Genomic DNA, 25,396 nt, shown 5'->3' with positions numbered 1-25,396 from the left:
GTCGGGAGGCTAACCCCCAATCCCCCCCTTCCTCAGACGGCGGCCAGCTCTTGCTTCCTGGCGGCGTCTTCGGCCATCCGGACGGCCCAGAGCTGCTCCTCTGGGTCCAAGCTGAGCAGCAATGTCTCCCACTGCTCGGCCGTACTAATGATGCGTGTGTTAGTGCGGGAGGTGTTGGTGGGTGAGGCTTTGGGGCATTGCCAAATAATATGATTGAGGTCGGCGCGGGCTTTGCACGCTTTGCAGAGTGGTGGGTATGCATCGGGGTACATGTGGTTGTAAAGCACGGGGTTCGGAAAAGTTCGTGTCTGAAGGAGTCGCCAAGTGGTGGATTGAGACTTAGTCAGTGTTTTGTGTGCTGGGGGGTAGCGTAACCGCTCTCTGCGGTAGTGGAGTAGAATTTCTCTGAACGTGACCATTCGGTCCCGCGCGTGACCGCGATGTGAACCACTACCGGCCCGTGATGAAATGTACCATCGGTGGAAACCGCTTATTCATTAAGCAAGTCTGAACAAAACCCGCTGAGGGGCAAGTCACTGACAGAGAAGTCAAGAAACAGCCTTCGAAAACAGTGAAATCACCTCAGTCACGAAAGATGTACAGGTCCCTGTTGACGAAGATGCCCGAGACACTAGTTACTAAACCGTCCATCTAACCTATAATCTTACCAGAAGCCAAAGCAATGAATGCGTAACGCTCGCAGATCTCGAATCAAAGGCCAGTCGCCGGATGCAAGCCAACATCTGCAATGAAAACACATTCTGCCCAGTTGCATCCTGAACACATTATGGGAGATAGAGATATTGCCGTGGTAGAATCATCCCCACTCCTCCTTACCGCCACCACAGTGAGGACACCGAATGTTACCAGGGTTGTACTGCTCAGAACCGCAGTTTGGAGTTCACTACCTCGACGGTTTCGAGGAAGAACGGCAATTTTCATCACTGGTCAGAAGCGCTACGCGATGCTGCCCCGGTTGGTGCCGCCGCCCCTAACACGAGCCTGGTATGCATGAATGCTTCGTCGACGGCGTTTGAAATGAACAAAGAAGTGGTGCTTCCCGTTCAAAACAAAGCAAAGCAAAGCAAAGCAAGCAAAGCAAAGCAAAGCAAGCAAAGCAAGCAAAGCAAGCAAAGCAAAGCAAAGCAAGCAAAGCAAAGCAAGCAAGCAAGCAAGCAAGGCAAGGCAAAGCAAAGCAAAGCAAGCATGCAAAGCAAAGCAAAGCAAAGCAAGCAAAGCAAAGCAAAGCAAGGAAGCAAAGCAAAGAAACCAAAGCAAAGCAAAGCAAGTAACGCAATGCAAAGCAAAGCAAAGCAATCAAAGCAATGGAAAGCAAGCGAAGGAAAGCAAAGCAGGCGAAGGAAAGCAAAGCAAAGCAAAGCAATGCAGCAAAGCAAAGCAGAGCAAAGCAAGCAAGCAAGCAGTAGTTTATTAGTAATATCATACTCGCCTTTCAAAACCACACGTTTGCTATAACCATTTTCCGTTTAACCTCCGGCTACATGGCCGATCCCCTGTAGCGGGTACGTGCGTTACAGCAAGCAAGCAAGCAAGCAAGCAAGCAAGCAAGCAAGCAAGCAAGCAAGCAAGCAAGCAAGCAAGCAAGCAAGCAGGCAAGCAGTAGTTTATAAGCCCTGTCATACATTGTTTATCATGCACGCCATCTAGGCGGTTTATGAGTAAACATATCAACCAAAGTGATTAAAAAAAAAAAGCTGGGGTCATTTTAGACACCATATAGGGAGGGCATTCATTCCACCGTTTAAAAGGTGGTGCTAAACGCGGGTTCCCGTATTTTTCTGTAGGTATGTATAGTGGATCCGGCTGATTATCGGCGCCATCTCCAAATAACTTGCAGGCAAGCAAAACCTCCGAGTCGCGCTTATGCACTATACGACAACCTGCTCCGTGTGCACGGCATAGTGCGCAACGAAATGTAGTTGCGCTGAACGACGTCAGTTATACACACTCCTGCTTGTTTGATCACGTGGTGACGCGTCCATTGTTTGCTTTAGCCGGGTTCGGCTGCGTAATCGTGAGTAAACATATTGCGTAATAAATGCAGCAGTTCGGAATAGTAACGCACGTGCGCAGATTGAGAGCCTCGATGTGTTTGTAGAATATGAATATGAGTGCTTGGAAAGTAGAGAAACATAAAGCTCGAAACAGGACTTCACAAGAGCGTTTTAAATTAACGCATGAATGATATACAAGTTCATGTACTATTTCTTATTCCCGTGCAAGTTGAACGATTGCAGCGACAACGTTACCTCTAGCTCTTTTTTGTAGGAGCACGGCCGCTGGATTGTCGGCGACTTCAGCGGCAGTGTACTACTTACTGCACGGCCAAGATGGGTACTCAACCACTGTAAGAAAACGTCCGAACCATCGTGGCACGCTGTGTGCCATGATCGTAAATGAGTCACGCACACTGCGGGTGTATGTTTTACGGAAGTAGCTCGAGTGCCCGACAGGGATAAGAATTAACAATTTAACTTAAAAGGCAGACGCTGCTGATGGCGATTTTGCACGCACGTACATGCGCATGCCCTTTGTGCAGGCAAGTCTAACCAAACTTTAGACACAACCTTTAAGAAAGCCAGAGAAGCTTTTGCAGCTTTGTAAAGTAAAGTTTAGGCGACACCTTTCGGTTGTTGGCTTCAATGACGTAAGCACCAGGGGCTGTCCATAGAGAAAGAAATTCAACAAGAGGGGACACTCTTCAAAAACTGGCAACAGGAAACACATCACGCCTAGTTTCTACAACATCCGTTAGTTGACGCGAGCATCAGAAAAAAAGAACGTGAAATAAACTTCCAGACAACGTTTTATTTTTTTTATTCCTTCCCACTTAAAGTGAAAAAGTTTTGCGTGTAAATGAACTTATACTTTGCAACTTGTTGTTGCGTTGCCTAGCAACAAGCTAGCGGCACGCCAGACGCGCGTGCATACATCATGCGCCAGACAAGCCGCAGGAGTGAGCGGGGACGGTCGTACGTGCGAAGCTCGCGTGCTCGGCGACCCGTCTGTTTTGGATATAGCCCATTTTATTGGGCTCGCGGCCTTCTCTATGCTTCTCTTGCGTGTCGTCTGCATTTCCACACGGCACCACTGCACTACTGGACTACGGCAAGGTGAGAAATTGTGTTTGACAGTGTGCGGCGCATTTTAATCACATTTAGGCTTAGTTCGAGTGGCGCAGTTAGCGAAAAACAGCACCGCCGTCCTGGCGCAGTTAATTTGAGTTAATGCGTCGTCCTGGGAGATGTTTGCGACGCTTTCCATTAGCCCCAACATTACTGTAACTTATTTCGGTAGTATTTGGGCACGCTTGCCGCGCCCGGCTTATTGACGCAGTAAGCGAAAACCGGCTCGGCCGTGTGACTCATTTGCGCGTGTGCATGCGTGTACTACGTCGTAGCGCGTGAGACAGACAAGTTTTCGCGCATTCTGTGGCCCCCAACATTATTGTAACTAACGTCGTTATATTTGGGGTAGTTTAGAAGCACGGTTGCCGCGCCCGGCTTATTGACGCAGTTAGCGAAAAGCAGCTCGGCTGTGTGCCGCAGTTTCGCGTGTACTGAATCTTACTGGTAGAAGTTCGTGACGCATTCTCTGACCCGAAAAAAGTATTGTAAATTATTTGGTAACTTTTTGGGATACCTTGAGGCTTGCTCGCCGCGCCTGTGGTTGTGAAGCTGTTAGCAAAAAAAGCAAGCCGGCCGCAGTGAGTTAGTTTTGCGTGTACTGAATTTTAGTGGGACAAGTTTGTGGCGCATTTTATAGCCCTGCAACAACATATACATTATTGCGGTACTCACGCTTCTCGAAAACGCGACGAGCGATTGCCGAGAGTGATAACACGGCAGTGTTGCATGCGCCGGCAGGACGCGTAAAAGATAACACGGAGGAGCTCAAGAACATGACATTTACGTATTCTGAGCGACTGAAAACACGCTTTGCACCCACGAGTCTGACTTGAGTGCGATTAGAAGGCATTCTGCGAGCGTGTAACATGGTCTGGCTGAGCCTGTTTTGTAGCCACTTTGTGTACTTGGCGTACCATCGTGTCGACTGAGGCCAAGTTGTTTTGGAAACGCGCAGTCACCCGTGTATTTGTGCGCTTGAAGTGCAGGAAATAATGCCCGGGAAAGGAGGGGTGCTTGAAAATCGGATGTTCAGATTTTATGGCATTGCTTGGGAGGAGTCTTTGCTGCGAAATGTACGTAAAAGTGAATTTATCTGTAATGCCGCTCATTCACCACTTACGCACGTTTCGCCTCTACACGAAATACTCCTGTTAGGTCAATGTACGAAAATGATACATGCTTGTAATTTACTTTCTTTCAGCTGATGGCATCCGGTGGATGATCGTACGGCAACAACTGCTGCTTACCTGGTGCCACAACGTTGGATGAATGCAGAAGAAGTCTGGAACGAGCATTTATATAGAGCAAAATAAACATTTCATCATTTCAGAAGACGTCTTTCGTTTTCTTTATGAAATTGCACCTGACAGATTCGGTGCAGTCTTGTAAAGGTCAATCGCGTTCATTTCTACTTAATAATGAAACGATTCCACGCCAAGGCCACGCGAGGTTCAGCAGAAGCGAAAAAAAAAAATGAATGCCGCGCCGAGCAGCTGAGCCGGCGCGGCGTGTACCAACTTCAAAACGCGCGCGCCCAAAACCGAAACCGGAAGAAGTCAACAACATCCACTTGGTGTGCTACAGTCAATTCGGCCGCTGGGCTCTATGGGAGTGTCCGCTCTTGTTGAAATTTCTTTCTCTATGGGCTGTCTCTCAGTAGAAATACATGGCAATTTTTTTGGAATAACACGAGAGCCGAGGATTTCCTTCGTGATTTAGAGAACCTGTAGTTCGCACGCACATTGGGGCCGCTCTGTTAGATCACGTGGCGATGCATGCATGCTCGTCACGGGCGGCATCCGCTGCCTCGTTTTAGAGTGACAGCGCACGTCGGGGTCGGGCGCGTGCCGCAAGCCTCCGATTTGGCACTTGTCACCAACAGTGATTGCGTGACTGTCTCGAAAGTTTGGCCAGACTTCAGAAGGCCCGCAAATGTCTGGTATCCATCTTTCCGAGTTCATCAGGCCTAGTCTAAATCCTTAGGGAATGCACTGCCGTACGGTCACTGTATAGGAAGGCAGGAGCGAAAATTATTTTTCTAAACTACAATTTGCGAGTAGTGACTGGGCTTATAGAATAGTTAAGAAGCGTCCTTTTTGCAGTGGAAACAGTCTTTGGACACACAAACGCCTATCAATGGTTTACCTGCTACGAACACTAACTAGCATGTCCGCCCTATTCCTTGCGTGGAAACAGAAGAGATAAGGCACGCAATAAACTGAATCAACGAAGATTTGGAGACTTTGTGCAATAGGCATCACCGGCCCCAAGGGGACGCCATCGACGCTTGCCAATACCCTGCGGGAGTCGCACAGCTTTCTCTTTCCCACATTTGCTGATTCAACTTGTTTTGACGCTCAGGAAGTCGGAAAAGAAGCCGTCCTCATATGGCAGGGACGAGAACGTCAACAAACCAATTAGACTCGTTTGATCTTGTTCCCGAAAATCCGGCTGAATATCGGATTCGGATCGGCTGAATATCGGATATCGGAAAATCAACTCACAGGCAAGCAATACCTCCGAGTCACGCTTATGCACTTTACCACAACCTGCTCCGTGTGCACGGCATAGTGCGCCACCAAATGTAGTGGCGCTAAACGACGTCGGTTATACACACTCCAGCTTGTTTGATCACGTGGTGACGCGTTCATTGCTTGCCTTAGCCGGGTTCGGCTGCGTAATCGTGAGTAAAAATATTGCGCAATAAATGCTGTAGTTCGCAATAATAACGCACGTGCGTAGATTGTGAGCGTCGCTGTGTTTGTAGAAGTACGAGTGCTTGGAAAGTAAGAAGCGGCAAGCTCCATACAGAACTTTACAAGAATGCTTTAAAATGCAAGCATCAATGATATACAAGTTCACGTACTTTTCCTTCTTCCCGTGCAAGTTGAACGATTGCTGCGCCAACGTTCCTTCTGGCACTTCTTGTTGGAGCACGGCCGCTGGATTGTTGGCGACTTCATGCCGCAGTGTAGTACTTACTGCACGGCCATCATGGGTACTCAAGCGATGTAAGGCAACGTCAGCGCCATCATTGCATGCTGTTGTGTGCCCTTTGCGTAACTGAGTCACGCTCGCTGCGGGTGTCTGCAGCAGTTTTATGGAAGTAGCTCGAATACCCGAGAAGAGTAAGAATGTTAGCTTAAAAGGCAGACATTTTAGCTTAAAAAAAAAAAGCAGATGCTTCTAATAGTGTGTTTGGAGTCACGTACATGCGAGTGCCCATTGTGCGGGTAATTCTAAGCACACTTTAGACACAAACTTTTTAGGAATGCAGAGAAGATTTTCAGGCTTCGCAAAATAAAGTTTAGGCGACGTCGCTAGGGGTTTCGCTTTACTGACAATAATACTTTGGAATTTTTTCAAATAGCATGAGAGCCGTACCACAGTTGTAAGCGTGCCTACGGGTCAATAAATTTCCTTGTCAGAGAGCCATTCACTTTCTTGGTGATTTAGAGAACCCCTAATTCGCAGTCACGTTGGCGCTGCCCTGTTTGATCGCGTGGTGATGCATCCATGCTCGACACGGGCAGCATTCGCTGCCTCGGTTTGCGGCGCAAGCCTCCGATAAGGCACTTATCGCCAACAGTGATTGCGTGACCGTTTGGAAACTTTGGCCAAACTTCAGAAGGCACGCAAATGTCTGATATCCGTCTATCCGAGTTCATCGTGCCTTGTCCAAATGCTAAGAGACTGCACTTGCCGTACGGTCACCGTATCAGAAGGTGGAGCGAAAATTCTGTTTCTAAACTACAATTGACGAGTAGTTACCGGGCGGATACAACACCTAAGCTGCGACCTGTTTGGAGTGGAAACTGTCTTTCCACCCATAAACGCACATCCATGGTTTATCTGCTACGAACACGAGCACGTCTGCCCTATGCTTGCGTAGGAAAAGAAGAAATAAGACACGCAAAAAACTGAATCACTGAAGCTTTGGGGGCTTTGTGCAATAGGCATCACTGACTCCAAGAGAACGCCAACGACGCTTGCGAATACCCTACGGGAGTCGCCCGGCGTTCTCATTCCTCCGTCGGAGACTCAACTTGTATCGACGCTCAGAAATTCGCAACGGAATCCATCCTTCTATCGCAGCGACGAGAACGTCGACGACCCCAGTTAGCGTCGTTTCATCCCGTTCTTGAAATTTAAGTCCAGCCTGTCCAACTAACAGGACGACACGCAGAACGATTCCCCATCGCGGGAGACCAAGGTGGACCACTCGTTCAGAGAAAAAGTGCCGGCCCACGATGAAATCTATCACCATTGAAAAGAGCGCTTTCACTAAGCAACAGAGTAGGCTTAACAAAAACCGCTGATGGACGAATGACTGTGACGGACAAGTAAAAAAAAAAACAGCCTTCGAAAAGAGCCAGGTCACCTCAGTCACGACATATAAAGAGGTCCCTGTCGACGGAGATGCCCGAGAGACTATTTACTGAACCACTCATCTAAACTTACAATCTTACCACAGGCGAAAGCAGGGAATAATAATAATAATAATAATAATAATAATAATAATAATAATAATAATAATAATAATAATAATAATAATAATAATAATAATAATAATAATAATAATAATAATAATAATCAATTCATACAACGTGTTCCAGCCTGCCTGCGTTGCCACTTGTGTGCTGAGCTGGGCAGCCAGGTTAAGCACATGAAACAACGGCGAGTAAATTATAGTTGAAAAGAAGAGAAAATGAAGTCAACCAAATACTCAGCAACTGCTTGTGCCGCATAAGAACAAACACACAAACAAGAACCAACAAAACAAATGATAGCATATTCACCGTGCACACTTTCGTGCACGACATGAAAACATTAAGAACATGGCAAACAGTAAATTACCGCCTTCTATATTATTGTTCAGCGAAGGTCGAAGTAACTTCTTAAGGCCTTTAATCCGGTAATGCTCGGGAGGGTTCGTATTCTATTGAAGTAATAAGGAATATAGTATGCGCGTGTTCTTTTGCCTTATGTGGTGAGGAAGGGGGTTTGACATAATTTTCCGAAGGACAGAGACGCCGTACTTTAATGTTGCTAATTTTAAAGGAGCTGTGAAAGAAATGCTTGTATAATATGTCAAAGATAAATTGCTTGCGTACATGTAGCATGTCAAAATATTCCTTGCTGTCTCTGGCTGAACTATCACGATAGTTGGTTCCGTAGGAGAGATTGGTTGCAATCCTGTGCACTATGCGGCTTAGCGTGTTTAATGTATATAAAGATGTGGTTCTATGAATTTTCATCCGGGATCGTAATATGGGCTTTTCCAATCCCTTATATACCATTTTTCTGACCGGTACATCACAAATAGATCGTAGAGCATATATATAAACAAACACTAGGCGTAAGCGTTTGGCAAACTCGGCAATATGTAAATTCAACGACAGTGTTTCGTCAAATGTGATACCAAGATATTTAAAATTTGATTTAGGTTCCAAATGTACGCATGAACAGCACGTACAGTCCCTCTCATGAAGGTATATATTTGATAATGTTCTAAGCACTTTATGAGGACTATGAAAACAAAGTAGGCAGGTTTGCATACTAGTTGTAAAAATCTGATTAGCGTTTAACCATTCTATCGAAAGATGCACATCCTGTTGCGTCCTGTCGCAGGCTTGTTCATACGTTTCGCTTGGTATCGCCAGAGCAGTGTCATCCGCGTATAGAAACAGTTGTAAGTTCAATGGAAGACAGTTCATATTATTGACGTAAATAATAAATAATAAGGGTCCTAAACTGATCCCTGGGGAACACCTGTCGAAACGTTCGAAATTGTGCTGTATAATCCGCCTAGTTGGACACATTGGGCTCGATCACCAAAATAACTTTTAAAGAACGACATGTAGGGACCTCTGAAACCAATATTGTCAAGTTTATCTAAGAATAGATTGTGATTGATAGTATCAAAGACCTTTTGCAAATCAATAAAAAGTGCAAGGACAATGTTATTTTTACCTATTCCTCTGCAGACTAGGTCATGAAAATTGTTTAGTAGGTTTGCCGTACTTTTGCTTTTGCGGAAACCATACTGGGCTGCATTTAGTAGATGATATTTATCAAGAAATGATGTCATGCTAACATGTATAATTTTCTCTATGATACAAGCGAGGGTGGACAAAATTGTGATTGGCCTATAATTATTCTAATCCTTTTTGGAGCCTTTTTTGTGCAGTGGTCTTATTACGCTTACTTTCATGTACGTGTGAATTTGCCAAGTTATTAACATTTCGTTGATAATGAAAAACACTATAGTTAAGCATGTCGAAATGCACTATGAGATCCCTTATCCTAACACTATCATAGCCTGGTGATGTTGTTATTGACATTGTTTTCAATACATCTCATAATTCCGGTTCAATGACAGTAGGCATGTAAGCTTAATGAATGCTCGAAGCAACTGCAGTAGCATTCGCCATTTTCCTTCCCTGTCTACACAAGAAAGTAACAGATTCCACAAAGAGTTTATTGAACTCAGTGGCCAGTTCTACCTTACTTTTATCTTGAAAGGCCTGTTCTAAAGTAGCATCAATGCTTTTCTTGGATGGTTTTCCTATAGTAGTTTGCACTAATTTCCCCGTTTATTTTACGTACATACTGCATGCCGAGAACTGATTAAGCTGGTACCGTTTTCTTGCCAGTCGTAGTTTTGGTGTAATCTTATTTTGAAGTTGCCTGAATTCTTGTCTTAGTACAAAGTCAGGAAGGTTCTCACTGCACCTTTCGAAAGGTTTACTCTTTATGAAGGATAGCTCAATAATTTCCTTCTTTATCCAAGGATGTGCCTGATTTCGCCGTTTCATCCTCACCTCAGTTCTTGGGTTATTGTAAATTGATTTTAGTTGCTCTACGAGTAGTTCGTAAGCATGTAGGTAGTTGTGCTGCAACAGGTTTTTCCACGCATACAATTTAATTAGTTTATCTACTTTTTCACTGGTAATTACAAACCTTTCTGTAGGTCTCCCCTCTGCCGCCAATTTACTATCTTTTAACAACGTAAGCGCAACAAAATAATGATGAGCAACTTTTTCTTTTATAATACAGCCGAAGGTTTTTTGTTGCGCTACGGTTGTACTGATTTGGTCAATGCATGTCTGTGTAAATTTACTTCCTAGAAGTTCTTCTCGCGTATAGCCCTGAATTTAGTTCTCCAAGCCAAAACTGGTCAACAACGTTAAGTACTCGCTTACACCTATCCCATTAGACCCGCCGTGGTTGCTCAGTGGCTATGGTGTTGGGCTGCTGAGCACGAGGTCGCGGGATCGAATCCCGGCCACGGCGGCCGCATTTCGATGGGGGCGAGATGCGAAAACACCCGTGTGCTTAGATTTAGGTGCACGTTAAAGAACCCCAGGTGGTCAAAATTTCCGGAGTCCTCCACTACGGCGTGCCTCATAATCAGAAAGTGGTTTTGGCACGTAAAAACCCCAAATATATATCCCATTAGTTACTGAAATGTCGATGTTTAGGTCTGCTGCGAGAATCACACGTTTGTTTACTCCATACTTTTTCAGGAATTTAGCGAGTTCCTCTAAAAAAGCTGCAATACTCTTGCTAGGAGGTCTGCAAATTGTACAAACTAACAATTCGTCCTCATTGTTAGAAAGATAAAGCGCAATAACTTCCGCCTCATCAAATTCAACTTTCAAGCATTCACAAAATCAGCAATTTTTCACAAATATGAACACTCCTCCACCGCGTTTGCTCTCTCTGCACGAGGCATATGATTGATAGTTCTGTATATTATACAGAGAGCAATCAAAGTGACTTACATTGATCTCAGTAAATATTATGACTTCCGGAAAAGTTAAAACATTCTCCAAGTGCAATTTTAACAATTTCCAATTCTTGTAAAGACTTCTCACGTTCACATGGATAAGATCAAAACTTGCACAAGATTCGACTGACATGAATTCGCGGCGTATCTTCTTCCATTCAGAAAATGAATGTAGAATCTCAGTCATCACGTTATCTTGCGCAGATGCGCTTCGCTCTCAACAAGAATAAGAGCGGCACCTTAAATTTTCTTAATAAATATACGATCGTTTCGCACCCAAATATATTTGTAGTGTTTTTCAGTTGCTTGGCGCTTTGACCTCCGCATAAACTTCTTGGCTAGAGGTGTAAGACTTTCATTTATGTTAATGTTCTCATGTTTCAGCATGTTTCGTTTCGTAAGCCACTTTTCTCTTGTTTCTCTCTTGGTGAAACGGGCTAGTATCGAAGCCTCAGCACCTGCTTTGCCTTTAATCCTGTGCACTGCTTCGACTTCCCCATTGCGGGGAATGGAGAGTTCGAGTCTTCCTCGAATCGAAGTTATTAGTGCTCTCAAGTCTTCGCTCTCACAACACTTGACCTCATGTATTTCCAAATTATTACGTCTTGAATAGGATTCCATCCTAGTCAACTGCATTTGCAGTGGAGAAAGTCTAGTGTCCTTTGCTAGCAGTTGAGCTTCCATATCCGTAGTTTTTTCTTTAGTTCTTTTACTTCTTGATTCTGGGTTTCAAGGGTCTCAAGCACTTCATCATATTCAGCACTTCATCATCATATCATATCAAATCGAGTGATTCTTCCATGCTCTCTATTGTAAATGCTTGCTCCCCAAGTTTTCCATTGGTGGTATCATGTTTAGCCAGCTGCGCCTCCTGTTTTCTTTCGAGCTCATCAAAACGGCGTAGTATAGTGTCGAGCTTCGACATGACGTCAAGCAAAGAAGGTTGCTCACTGTCTGCCATCAACTTCTTACGCTGAGAGCCAGCCCCGTCTTCAGCGTTCGTCAGTCGTGTTTTGTGGTTTGCACACGTGGGACATAACGAAATACGGATCGTTTCTATTGACATGCTTTTTAGGTTTGTCTTTGCGACGCCAGAACATTTGCCAGCATAATAACGGTCATGACAATCGCTGCAATGAAGGCACTGGCTATCAGGTGCAATAGCTTTGAGGCACGCGAGGCAATCATTGTTAGACATTGTGAACACAACATTGTGCAGTCCGGCGGGGCAGAATTTAAATTCAAACACAGAAGTAGTTCTGTGTTTAGTAGTTCACACAGAAGTAGTGCTGCTCCGCCGCTCACGCACTTCGCCAGACTGCGGAATGCATAACGCTCGCCGATCAAGAATCAAAGATTGGTCGCCGGTTGCAAGCCAACCTCTGCAATGAAAACACATACTGCCAAGTTACATCATGAAGACAGTAGGGGAGATAAAGGAATTGCCGCGGTATAATCATTACAACTCCTCCTAACGCCATCACAGTGAGGAGACCGAATATTGCCAGGGTTTTACTGCTCAGAACCGCAGTTTCGACTTCACTACCTCGGCTATTTGGAGTAAGAACGGCAATTTTATCGCTAATCAGAAGCGCTACGCGAAGCTGTCCCGGTTGGAGCCGCCGCCCCTACGAAGAGTCCGGTATGCATGAATGCTTCGTGACGGCATTGGAAATGAAAAAAGAAGGGGTACTTCCTGTTTCTACGCTCTGCTCAACACAGCAAGCCGATGCCGTCACCAAACTATTTGTGCTTATATCACCGCAGCTAACTTTACGAAATTATTTCTTGTAAAGTAGCCTGCAATACAGACATTCCAAAACAAACGATTTCGACCATTTGCTGTACCCTTGGGGCAAACAGGGGGCACCACACGTAAATTAGAAATCTCTGTCACCAGATTACCGATGCCGTATTACACCACTGAATACTTATCTCCACAGGTCTGCCGTGGCGTTGTCCCCTTTATGACATTTCTGTAATGAACTTGAAACCACTGATTATTTTATAATAACGTCCTGCCGAAGCGCAATCCAAAGAAAGAAATACTTTATAATTAACACAAAAATTAGGCATTGCTATCAACACTGAAAAGGTTATCGCCTTTGGGGCAACTACATCAGCTCTTAGCCACAGGAATGTATGCATGGCCGCATGCAAGTTCCTTGAAGAGACAAGGAGATGGCTTAGTTAATTTACTAAAGTTTATAGCATTTTACAAGATTAAAATTAAATTGACTAAAATATATTGCCGTCTAGATTGCTCACCTTTGAAGAGCACACGTTTGCTGTAACCGTTTTCCGTTTAACCACAGGCTGCATGGCCGATTCCCGTAGCGGGTACGTGCGATGGTATGAGCAACGCAAAGCAAAGCAAAGCAAGCAAAGCAAAGCAAATGAAAGCGAAGCAAAGCAAAGCAAGCAAGCAAGCAAGCAAGCAAGCAAGCAAGCAAGCAAGCAAGCAAGCAAGGGATAATTTATTAGACATATCTCAAATGGTTTATCATGCATACCGTCTAGTTGGTTTATGAGTAAACCTATCAAACATGGCGTTCTGAAAAAAAAATCGTCTCATTTGAGTCACTATATAGGGAGGGCATTCATTCCACTTTTTAAAAGATATTACTAAAAGGTGCTTCCCGTATTTGTCTGTAGGTATGTATAATGGAGGCGGCTCAATATCGGTGCCAGCTCAAAATTAGCTTGCAGGCAAGGAAAAGCTCCGAGTCGTGCTAAGGCACCACCGCCACCTGCTCCGCGGGCACGGCATAGTGCGCAAGCGAATGTAGTTCCGCGAAATGACGTCGGTCATACACACTCTTTCTCGTTTGATGGCCTGGTGACGCGTCCATTGCTTGCGTCAGCCGGCTTCGGCTGCGTAATCGTGAGTAAATATCTTGCGTAATAAATGCAGTAGTTCGCAATAATAACGCACGTGCGTGTATTGAGAGCCTCGCTGTGCTTGTAGAAGTATTAGTGCTTCGAAAGTACGAAACATAATGCTCGATACAGAACTACGCAAGAACGCTTTAAAATACAAGCATGAATGATATACAAGATAACGTACTATTTCTCATTACCGTGCAAGTCGAATGATTGCAGCGATAACGCAGCCCAGAGCAGTTCCCTCTAGCCCTGTTCGCAGGAGCACGGCCGTTGGATTGACGGCGACTTCATGCCGCAGTGTAGTACTTCCTCTACGGCCAACATGGGTACTCAAGAAATGTAAGAAAACGTCCGAGCCATTGTGGCAGCTGTGCTCCATGATCGCTCGTAAATGAGTCACGCTTACTGCGGATGTGTGTTTTATCGAAGTAGCTCGAGTACCCGACAAAGATAAGAATTAACAATTTAGCTTAGAAGGCAGACGCTGCTCATGGCGCCTTTTGATTCACATACATGCGCATGCCCTTTGTGCAGGTAAATCTAAGCAAACTTTCAACAGAATCTTCCAGAAAGCCAGAGAAGGTTTTAAAGCTTTGTGAAGTAAAGTTTAGGCGACGCCTTTCGGTAATTGGCTCGAATGACATCTTCGCGCGCGCGTGTTCTCCACTAGGAATATGTTGCAATTTTTTCGAATAGCAAGAGACCCGAGGATGTCCTTCGTGATTTTGAGAACCCGTAATTCGCACTGAAGTTGGCGCCACTCTGTGAGATCACGTGGCGATTTATCCACGCTCTACACGGGCAGCATTCGCTGCCTCGGTTTGCGGCGTAAGCCTCCGATTAGGCACTTGTCGCCAACAGTGATTGCGTGAGCGTCTGGAAACTTTGGCCAAACTTCATAAGGCACGCAAATGTCTGATATCCATCTATCCGAGTTCATCATGCCTTGTCTAAATGCTAGGAGATTGCAGTGCCGTACCGTCTCCGTATGAGAAGGCAGGAGCGAAAATTCTTTTTCTAAACTACAATTGGCGAGTAGCGACCGGGCGAATGAAATAGTTAAGTAGCGTCCTTTTTATAGTGGAAACTGTCTATGGACCAACAAACGCCTATCAATGGTTTATCTGCTGCTAACACCAGCACGTCTGCCCTATTCCTTGCGTGGCAACAGAAGAGATAATGCGCGCAAGAAACTGAATCAACGAAGATTTGGGGACTTTGTGCAATAGGCATCAACGACCCCAAGAGGAGGCCAACGGCGCTTGCCAATACCCTACGGGAGTTGCCCAGCTTTCTCTCTCCTCTGTTGAAGACTCAACTTGTATCGACGCTCGGAAAGTCGCAACAGAAGCCCGCATTTCTACGGCAAGGACGAGAACGCCGACGACCCCAGTTAGCCTCGTGTCATCCCGTTCTCAAAATTTAAGTCCAGCCTGTACAACTAACACTACGACACGCAAAACGATTCGCCATCGCCTTAGATCAAGGCGGACCACACGTTCAGAGAACAACTACCGGCCCGTGATGAAATGTACCATCAGTGGAAACCGCTTATTCATTAGGCAAGTCTGAACAAAACCCGCTGAGGGACAAGTGACTTTGACAGCGAAGTCAAGAAAATCCTTCGAAAACAGCGAGATCACCTCAGTCACGAAAGATGCACAGGTCCCTGTTGACGAAGATGCCCGAGACACTAGTTACTAAGCCGTCCATCTACCCTATAATCTTTCCAGAAGCCAAAGCAATGAATGTGTAACGCTCGTAGATCTCGAATCAAAGGCCAGTCGCCGGATGCAAGCCAACATCTGCAATGAAAACACATTCTGCCCAGTTGCATCCTGAACACAGTATGGGAGATAGAGAAATTGCCGTGGTAGAATCATCCCCACTCCTCCTTACCGCCACCACAGTGAGGAGACCGAACATTACCAGGGTTGTACTGCTCAGAACCGCAGTTCGAGTTCACTAACTCGACGTTTTCGACTAAGAACGGCAATTTTATCACTGATCAGAAGCGCTACGTGAAGTTCCCCGTTTGGTGCCGCCGCCCTTACGACGAGTCCGGTATGCATCAATGTTTCTTCGACGGCGTTTGAAATGGACAAAGAAGGGGTACTTCCCGTTTCTACGCTCTGCGCAACACAGCAAGCCGATGCCATCACCAAACTAAAAGCTAGACGATCGTTTCGTCGAGGTCATAATCGCACCGCTTCAAACATGGAAGATCGGCCGTGACGTTAAAACATTTGCAGGAAGGGACGCCATGGTGTGATCATACCCGGTACCATACTGTCGAGCGGCCAGCAGGCGAGACGTCATGTGCAGCGTCTCTAACTCTTAGAGGTGCACGCCTTTAACGCGGCCGCGGGAGTTTTATGAAAACTGAAGACGAAGAGGGCAATAAGGCGTTATGCGGGGGCCCGTGCGCGTGCCATTTGAAAATGTCGATTAACAAACCGCATTCCATGGGCGTCAGTCTCAGTACCGAGTGAAAACTTTATTCTAAATGTCCGGCGATTTGGGCATGGTGGGGCCATAAGCACCCCCGCATAGGTGACGGCTTCGAGTCTTTGGACACGGGTCGCTTCCTCGTCGTGCCCGAAGCCGCCCGTGTCCAAGTAATAAAAAATTACCCATTTCAAGGCCAATAACTATGCTATCTTCCATCGTCGATATTGAAAAATTCCGGAAAGGATAAAAATGATCACCCCATATGTCAAAAGCCTTGTCATTATGTTATGCCTCAAGTAGTATAAATGACCGCAAGGAGGAAGATGTAGCAGTCAGACAGCATGCACACGAGGCGTTATATCCTAGTTGAGTTAGATTTAGTGGAAACTCTTTAGAGCGAAATCGCACATCGGAGCCATTTTCTCTTACCAAGGCTATGGCCGGCACCTATTCGACTTCCGAATGCATCGAAGTATTTGCTCGCTAATTAATGAGATTCGCTAAATATTGAGGAAAGGCACATAAGAATGAATCTGCATTCAATATATACTCGGGACAACGTGAACAGTTGTTGTCGAAAAACCAAGATAGTAAGGAGAAAAATCAAGAAACGGGAAGGTATTACCGCCTAACATTGAGAGAGCAAACAGCGTAATTCCATGCATTCCGCACGCTACATCTTTATTCTACGCCGACCCATGCAGGCACTGGCTACCACGAATTACTGCCAGGGTGAACGTCGTCATTTGCTCTCACAGCATCCTTAATGAAAACGGTACACGCACCACATCTAGATATGCCCAGATAGCTTATAGATCTTGTCATTAGAGGTGCTATGTAATGTACCTACGAGGTACGGCCGATGATAATAAGAGGTGATTTTGAATTGCTCAAGACAAGGCTGGAAAAACAGATTCAGAGAGCGAGAATTGACTGCTTGAAGATTCCGCATTCTTACAATGAAGACCTACATAAACACTTACGCATCTTTATTGAAACGATCACAGTATGTATTTCTTAAAGCAAGGTCTGTGTTCTTTGAGGAAATATGGTCCCGTCTATACAATCTGCAGGTTATTTTTGTGCAAGCACAATTGTGACCGTTAAAAGTTGAGATACGTGGGATCCTTTACCTAAAAAAAACTGGCAAATACTATCAGGATTGCATATGACAACATATTTCTTTCCAATGATAAACTCTAGACCACTAAATATTTGGGCGGCTTGTTACAAGGTTATTTAGCGCAATTGAAAATTAAGTAGTAGCGAAGAATGCATCAGGGCGTGAAGAAAACGAGGGTGTACGCATTTTTTCTGAGACCCTATCCGGGTCGTATGGAACGCGAAATCGTGATTTTGGACCTACATTTCAAAATGAATTATTAGCATTTAATTTTGCTCTTCCAAAACTTCATTTTAATTCCTCGACAGCTGTAATAGTGACCGATTCGTTGTTTGTATGGGCTGCACTCACGTCATCAGCAGGCAGTACTCTTCTGAATGAACTATATCATTAATCCTTTCGAGCTTAGGTCTGGTGGGCTTCATATGGCTACCAGGTCACCGTGGTTTGTGCTAAATGACATGTCCTACACACTTGCACGTACGTCCATAGAAGGACCAGTCATGCGTGTTTCGCAGATTCCTGCTTATATCACCGCATCTAGCTTTAAAAAAGTATTTCTTGTAAAGTTCCCTAGAATACAGACATTCCAAAATAAACTATTTAGACCATTTGCTGTACCCTTGGGAAAACACAGTGGGGTCCCACACGTAAATTAGAAATCTGTCACCAGATTACCGATGCCGTATTACATCACTAGATTGTTATCTACACAGGTTTGCCCCTGCTCTGTTACCGTTATGTCATTTCTGTAATGAACTTGAAACCACTGATCGCTTTATAATAACCTGCTACCGATGCGTAATACGAAGAAATAAATACTTCGAAATTCCAATAAAAAATTTGGCATTGTTATCAAAACTGAAAAGGTTATTTCGTTTGGGGCAACTACATCAGCTCTTAGCCACATGAATATATGCATGGTCGTATGCAAGTTCCTTGATGAGACAAGGAGATTGCTTCGTTAACTTACTGATTTATTATTTATTAATTCAGAAAATTTAAATGCATGATAATTTCATGAAATATTTAGTGTTTTACAAGATTACAATTATATTGGTTCAAATAGTTTACCTTCTAGCTTGCTCGCCTTTCAAAAGCACACGTTTCCGGTAACCGTTTCCCGTTTAACCTCCAGCTGCATGGCCGATCCCCGCAGCGGGTACGAGCGATCATATAAGAAGCAAGCAAGCAAGCAAGCAAGCAAGCAAGCAAGCAAGCAAGCAAGCAAGCAAGCAAGCAATAGTTGATTAGACATATGAAACATCGTTTATCATGCATACCATCTTGGTGTTTTATGAGTGAACATGTCGAGGAAGGCGATTGGAAAAAACAAAAAATCGGGTCATTTTAGCCACCTTACAGGGAGGGCATTCATTCAACTGTTTAAAAGATAGTGCTAAACAAGGGTTCCCGTATTTGTCGGTAGGTATGTATAATGGATCCGGCTCAATATCGGTGCCAGCTCAACATCAACTTGCAGGCGAGCAAAACCTCCGGGTCGTGCTAAGGCACCAGCATCACCTGTTGCCTATCACCATCCCATCACCATAGGTGTTGCCTAGCACCATCACCTGCTGCGTGTGATCGGCCTAGTACACAACTGAATGCAGTTTCGCGAAACGACGTCACTCGTACACACCTTTCCTCGTTAGGTGGCGTGCTGACCCGTCTATTGCTTGCATCAGCCGGCTTCGGCTGCGTAATCGTGAGCAAGCATATTGCGTAATAAATGCAGCAGTTCGCAATAGTAACGCACGTGCATGAATGTCGCTGTCTTTGTAGAAGCAAGAGTGCTTGGGAAGTAAGAAACATTAAGCGCGATACAGAACTTCCTAAGAATTTTTTAAAAATACAGGCATGAATGATATACAAGTTAACATCTTGAAGGGGCAGCGCAAAAAGACGATGACAAAAGGCAGGAACACACAGGACTTTTGTCATCGTCTTTTTGCGCTGCCCCTTCAAGATGTTCAACCAGTACCAACTCGCCCAAATGTCGATACTTATACAAGTTCACGTACTATTTCTCATTCCCATCCATGTTAAGGGTTGTAGTGCCAACGTTCCCTCTAGCACTTTTTATAGGAGCAAGGCCGCTGGATTGTCGGCGTCTTCATGGCGCAGTGTAGTACTTATTTCACGGCCAACATGGGCACTCGAGCAATGTAAGAAAACGTCCCAGCCATTGTGGCACTCTGTTGGGTGCCCTGTGCCTAACTGAGTCACGCTCTAGCAGGTGTGTGTGCCAGTTGTATTAAGGTAGCTCGAGTAGCCGACATGAGCCATAATTACCATTTTAGCTTAAAAGGCAGACGCTGCTGATGGCGTTTTTAGATGCACGTGCATGCACGTGCACTTTGTGAAGGTAAGTGTAAGCACGCTTTAGATATGAACATTCAGGAAGTTAGAGAAGATTTTGAGGCTGTGGAAAATAAAGTTTAGGCGACACCTTTCGGGAGTTGGCTCCGTAGAGATTGAATCTCTGGCGTTTCGAGCAGTAGAAATATATTGGAATTTTTTTCGAATAGCAGAAGAGCGGAGGACTTCCTTGGTGATTTAAACATCGGGTCCCTTGTGTTCCTTGCAGTAGAAATATAATGGAATTTTTTTCGAATAGCAGAAAAGCCGAGGACTTCCTTGGTGATTTAGAGAACCAGTAGTTCGCACAAACATTGGCGCCGCTCTGTTAGATCACGTGGTGATGCATCCGTGCTCGACACGGGCGGCATTCGCTGCCACGGTTTGCGGCGCAAGCCTCCGATTAGGCACTTGTCGCCAACAGTGATTGCGTGACCATCTCGAAAGTTTGGCTAAACTTCAGAAGGCACGCAAATGTCTGAGATCCATCTTCCCGAGATCATCACGCCTTGTCTAAATGCTAAAAGACTGCACTGCCGTACGGTCACGGTATGAGAAGCCAGGAGCGGAAATTCGTTTTCTAAACTACAGTTGGCCAGTAGTGACCGGGAGAATAGAATATCTATGCAGCGACCTCTGTGCAGTAGAAACTGTCTTTGGACCCACAAACACCCATCAATGGTTTACCCGCTACCGACTCCAGCACGTCTGCCCTATTCCTTTCGTGGCAACAGAAGAGGTAAGGCGCAGAAGAAACGGAATTCATGAAAATTTGGGGACTTTGTGCAGTAGGCATCACAGACCTCAAGAGGACGCCAACAACGTTTGCTAATGCCCTACGGGAGTCGCTCAGCTTTCTCTCTCCTCCGTTGCTGACTCAACGTGTATCGAGGCTCAGAACGGCGCAATAAAAGCCCTTCCTTCTACCGCAGGGACAAGAACTCCGAGGACCCCAGTTAGCCTCGTTTAATCCCGTTCTCGAAATTTAAGGCCAGCCTGTCCAACTAACGCGACGATACGCAGAACGATTCGCCATCGCGTTAGGCCAAGATGGACCACACGTTCAGAGAACTACTACCGGCCCGTGATGAAATGTACCATCGGTGGAAGCCGCTTATTCATTAAGCAAGTCTGAACAAAACCCCCGGAGGGAGAAGCGCCCAACAGAGAAGTCAAGAAACAGCCTTCGAAAAGAGCGAGGTAACCTCAGTCGCGAAAGATGCAGATGTCCCAGTCGACGAGGACACCATTTACTGAAGCGCTCATCTAGCACTACATTCTTACTCGAGGACAAAGGGGTGAATTTGTAACGCTCTCAGGTCTCGTGCCAAATGCCAGTCGCCGGATACAAGCAGACCTCTGCGTTGAAAAGTACATTATTTCTAGTTACGTCGAGAACACTGCATGAGAGACACAGAAATCGCCATGGCACAGTCATCACCACTCCTCCTACCGTCACCGTATTGAGGAGACCGACATTACCAGGGATGCACTGCTCGGAACCGCATTTCCAAGTTCACCATCTCGGTGGTTTTGAGTAAGCAGAGCAATATCCATCAGAAGGACCACTACGTGCGGCTGGCTCCCGTTAGGTGAAGCCACCCTCCGACTAGTCCGGTATCCACAAATGCTTCTTTAGCTGCTTTGGAAACGAAGGAAGAATTGATTCTTCCTGTTCCTACACTCTGCTGAACTCAGCAGGCCGTAGCCGTTATCAAACTAACTGCCAGACGATCTTGTCTTCGAGGGCATACAGACGTCGCCTCAATCATGGAAGACGGGCCGTGGGGTTGAAACGCTTGCAGGAAGGGACGCAGGTCAGACGTTCTGTACAGCGGCTCTAACTCACAGAGGGGCACATGTTTAATGCGGTTGCGCGAGTGGTATGAAAACAGAAGGAGACAAAGAGGTTAAGATACGCCTTAGGCGACGGCTCGTGTTAGTGCTATTTTAACAGTTCAATTAATAGACGCCATTCGATGGCCGTCATTCTCTGTCTTCAACAGCTGACTGAGCTCATTCGCAAGATTTATGCTGCCTGTCACCGGCGATATTGAAAGATTCCGAAAAACCTAAAAAATTATCACCCCGTATGTTGAAAGCCTTATCAATACATTATACTGTAAGTATTATACAAGGCTTTCACGAGGAGCATGTAGCAGCCAGAGAGCATGCACTCGAGCCTTTATATTCCAGTTGAGTAAGAAACAGGAGACACTCCTTTGAGCGAAACAGCATAAAGTGGAGATAAGTCTCTAGTGAATAGAAATTCCGGCACCGATTTTGACTTCCAAAGGCGTCCATGTATTTTCTCGCTAATAAAGTGAGATTGGTCATATAGGGTGTCCCACGTTACTTGAGCCAAACATTAAAAATATTCCAATCCCACGTACCTGGACAAAACCGACGTAATGTTCATTGCCGTCGTATGGAAGTACTCACATTGTCTTTTTAAAGTGCGCCTACTTGCATAGCTATTCTTAATTATTCAACTTCTTAGATATTCTAAGTAGATGAAAAGTGCCACTGAGAAAATTGTAGCGCAACATGAAAAACTAGCGATACAGCGTTATGTTGCTCAATGCGTGCTACATGAAAGTGTCTTCCCGAGCGTTAAAGAAGCCCGCAAATACATGCAAAATTGCCGTGCGACTGGCCGCTCGATGCCCTTTCCGTGTATTTGCGGGCTCCTTTCACGCCCAGAAAAGCACTTTTGTGTAGCACGTACTGAGCAACAGAAAGCTGTATCGCGAGTTTCTCATGTCAGTCTACAATTTTCTCTTTGGCACTTTTCATCTGATTATAATATTTGAGAAGTTGAATAAACAAGTACGACTAACCATAAGATTAAGTGAAATTTAAAATAAATGAATGAGATCTATAAGCGCCAGCAAACGACATTGCCTTGGTTCTGTCCAACCACGTGGGATTTGCATATCTCTAATGTTTCGATCAAGTTACGTGGGACACCCTGTATATTGAGGAAAGGTATATTGGAATGGATCTGTTTTTATTATATACTCGGAACATCGGGACTAGTTGTTTCAGGCAAGAACCAAAATGGTGAAGATAAAAATAAAGTAACGGTAACGTATGACTGCCTAACATTGGTAGAATAAGGCAGCTACCGTGGATTGCGCATGCTAAACTCTTATTTTACGCGGATTCATACACGCGCTGGCTAGCATGAACTGCCATCAGGCTGACCATCGGGACTTTCTCTCACGGCATCCTTATTGACAATGGTGTCCACGCAGCGCGCACAAATGCTCAAATCGCTTATCGATCTTGTGATTAGAGGTTCTATACACACACGAGATACTGGCGATGATAATTATAGGCTGTTTTGCATCGCTCGAGACAAAACTGGCCAAAGAAAAGAGAACGATGTGTAGACAGCAAGGATTGTTTATCTGTTGTATAACATACACGAGATAAAAATGAGTATACCATCTAGGACGTTTATAAGTAAACATATCAGTCAAGGTGTTTTGAAAAAAAGATCGGGTCATTGTAGCAATCATATCGGCAGGCAGTTCATTTTAAATTTTAAACGATAGTGCTAAAGGCGGGTTCTCGTATTTGTGTATAGAGAGATAAACGGGATCAGAAAGGCAGGGAGCTTAACTGGATAAGATTCTGGTTTGCTACCCAGAATAGGGGGAAGGGTAAGAGGAAACGAAAGACCAAAAGAACAGTAGAAAGAAAAAGCAAAGAAACAAGAAGAAGGTAGGAAAGGTGGCGATCGTTCATGAGAATTACAGTCACTTCAACACGCCACCCGAACGCAAATTTCACTATCTTGTGATGGGACGACTGTACAGGCTGGCGTTCCAGGACTACTTGCTCCGAAAACGGCCGGTCCTCAAGACGCGCCCGCGCGGTCGCCAGTGACTCCCGAGTGTGCAGAATCGGGAAGAATGAGAAAGAACGTTTTCGGTAGTTTCCTCGTCGCCGCAGTGGTCACGCGCAGCACTATCCTCCCTTCCGATGATGAAAACAAACGACTTCGTAAATGCGACGCCAAGCCACAATCGGTAAAGTACCGTTGTCTCGGGTCGGGATAGTCATGGGGGGAGGGTGAAGTTGCAGACAGGTGTCCAGTCGATGTAGACGTGTGTGCTGCAAACGAGGTGTGTTCCACAACGATTGTAAGGCATCACATGCAAGCAGTCTGAGTTGCGCTGCTGCGTCTGTTCATGACAGCGGGACTGGCTGCGGCGCGCCGTATTCATGAGCATATCGAGCAGCTTCGTCGGCCTGTTGATTGCCCATTATGCCAGAGTGGCTAGGGAGCCGTATATGGGTTCCGGCTCCATATCGGCACCAGCTCAATGTGAACCTGCAGGCCCCGAGACGTGCTAAGGCACCACTGTCTGTTCGGCGAGCACTGCAGATCGCGCAACAGAATGCAGTTCCATGCCAGGAAGTTAGTCATACACACTCTTCCGTGTTTTATGGCGCGGTGACGCGTCCGTTGCTTGCCTCAGCCGGCTTCGGCCGCGTAATAGGGAGTAAAGACATTGCGTAATAAATGCAGCAGTTCGCAATCATTACGCATGTGCGCACATTGTCAGCCTTGCTGTGTTTGGAGAAATACGAGTCCTTGGAAAGTAAGAAAGATAAAGGTGGGTACAGGACGTCACAAGAATGCTTTAAGCCACAAGCGTGAATGTTATACAAATTCATGTACTATTGCTCATTCCCATGGTTGTTGAACGATTGAAGCTGCTCTAGCAATTTTATAGCACTACGGCGGCTCGATTGAAGGGGACTCCATACCGCAGTGCAGTGCTTACTGCACGGCCAGCATCGGCACTCAAGCAATTTAAGCAAACGTCCATGCCATCATGGCGCGGTGTCATGTGCGTAAATAAGTCACTCTCGCTGCGGGCGTCTGTAGCAGCTTTACGAAAGTGAGTCAAGTACCCGGCAAATGTTAGAATTAACATTTTAGCTTAAAAGGATGGCGCTGATCATGGTGTTATTAAAAACGTGTCATGGCCATCCGCTTTATGCAGGTAAGTCTAAGCGTACTTTAGTGAGAAGCTTTGGAAAACCCAGAGCAGCTTGCATGGCTATGTAAAATGAATGTTAGTCGACGCGGTGTTGCAGTTGGCTCCAATGGGATCCGTTCGCCAGGCCTTCTTCAATCGCATGCATGTTGCCTGAGTTCAGACTGTATCTGTATGTGTCACGGGTACCTTTAATAAATTCGAGGCTGACAATAATGCTTTTGCGTGGATGCGGTAATGAGTTTTGTTGTTGTTGCTGTTGTTTTTGTTGTTGTGTGTGGCAAAGCCAGTGTCAAGTACACTCCATTTATTATTTCGTTTGTTAATCTGTTTTGTTTACATCAAGTATGATGTATTACATGTGATGTACTTTATATTGTACTTTTCGTTCATACCACAGTTGTAAGCGTGCCTACGGGTCAATAAATGTCCATGTCAGCATGCATCTTTGAAGATGTGCCATGTCAGAAACGAACCTAGGATTCTTTTGCCGAAGTTGGGGGGTGGGGAGGGCGCAACCCAAGGTAACTTTTCTATGCAAATGAAGGGGGGAGGTTACCTGTACTAGTACAAATGTGAATAGCGCCCACCAAATCCACAAAAAAGAAATGAAATAAGG

Source organism: Dermacentor albipictus, chromosome 7 (assembly GCF_038994185.2).
Source record: "Dermacentor albipictus isolate Rhodes 1998 colony chromosome 7, USDA_Dalb.pri_finalv2, whole genome shotgun sequence".
Classification (NCBI taxonomy): domain Eukaryota; kingdom Metazoa; phylum Arthropoda; class Arachnida; order Ixodida; family Ixodidae; genus Dermacentor; species Dermacentor albipictus.
The sequence above is the reverse complement of the archived record's forward strand: the minus strand, read 5'-3'. Positions refer to the sequence as shown.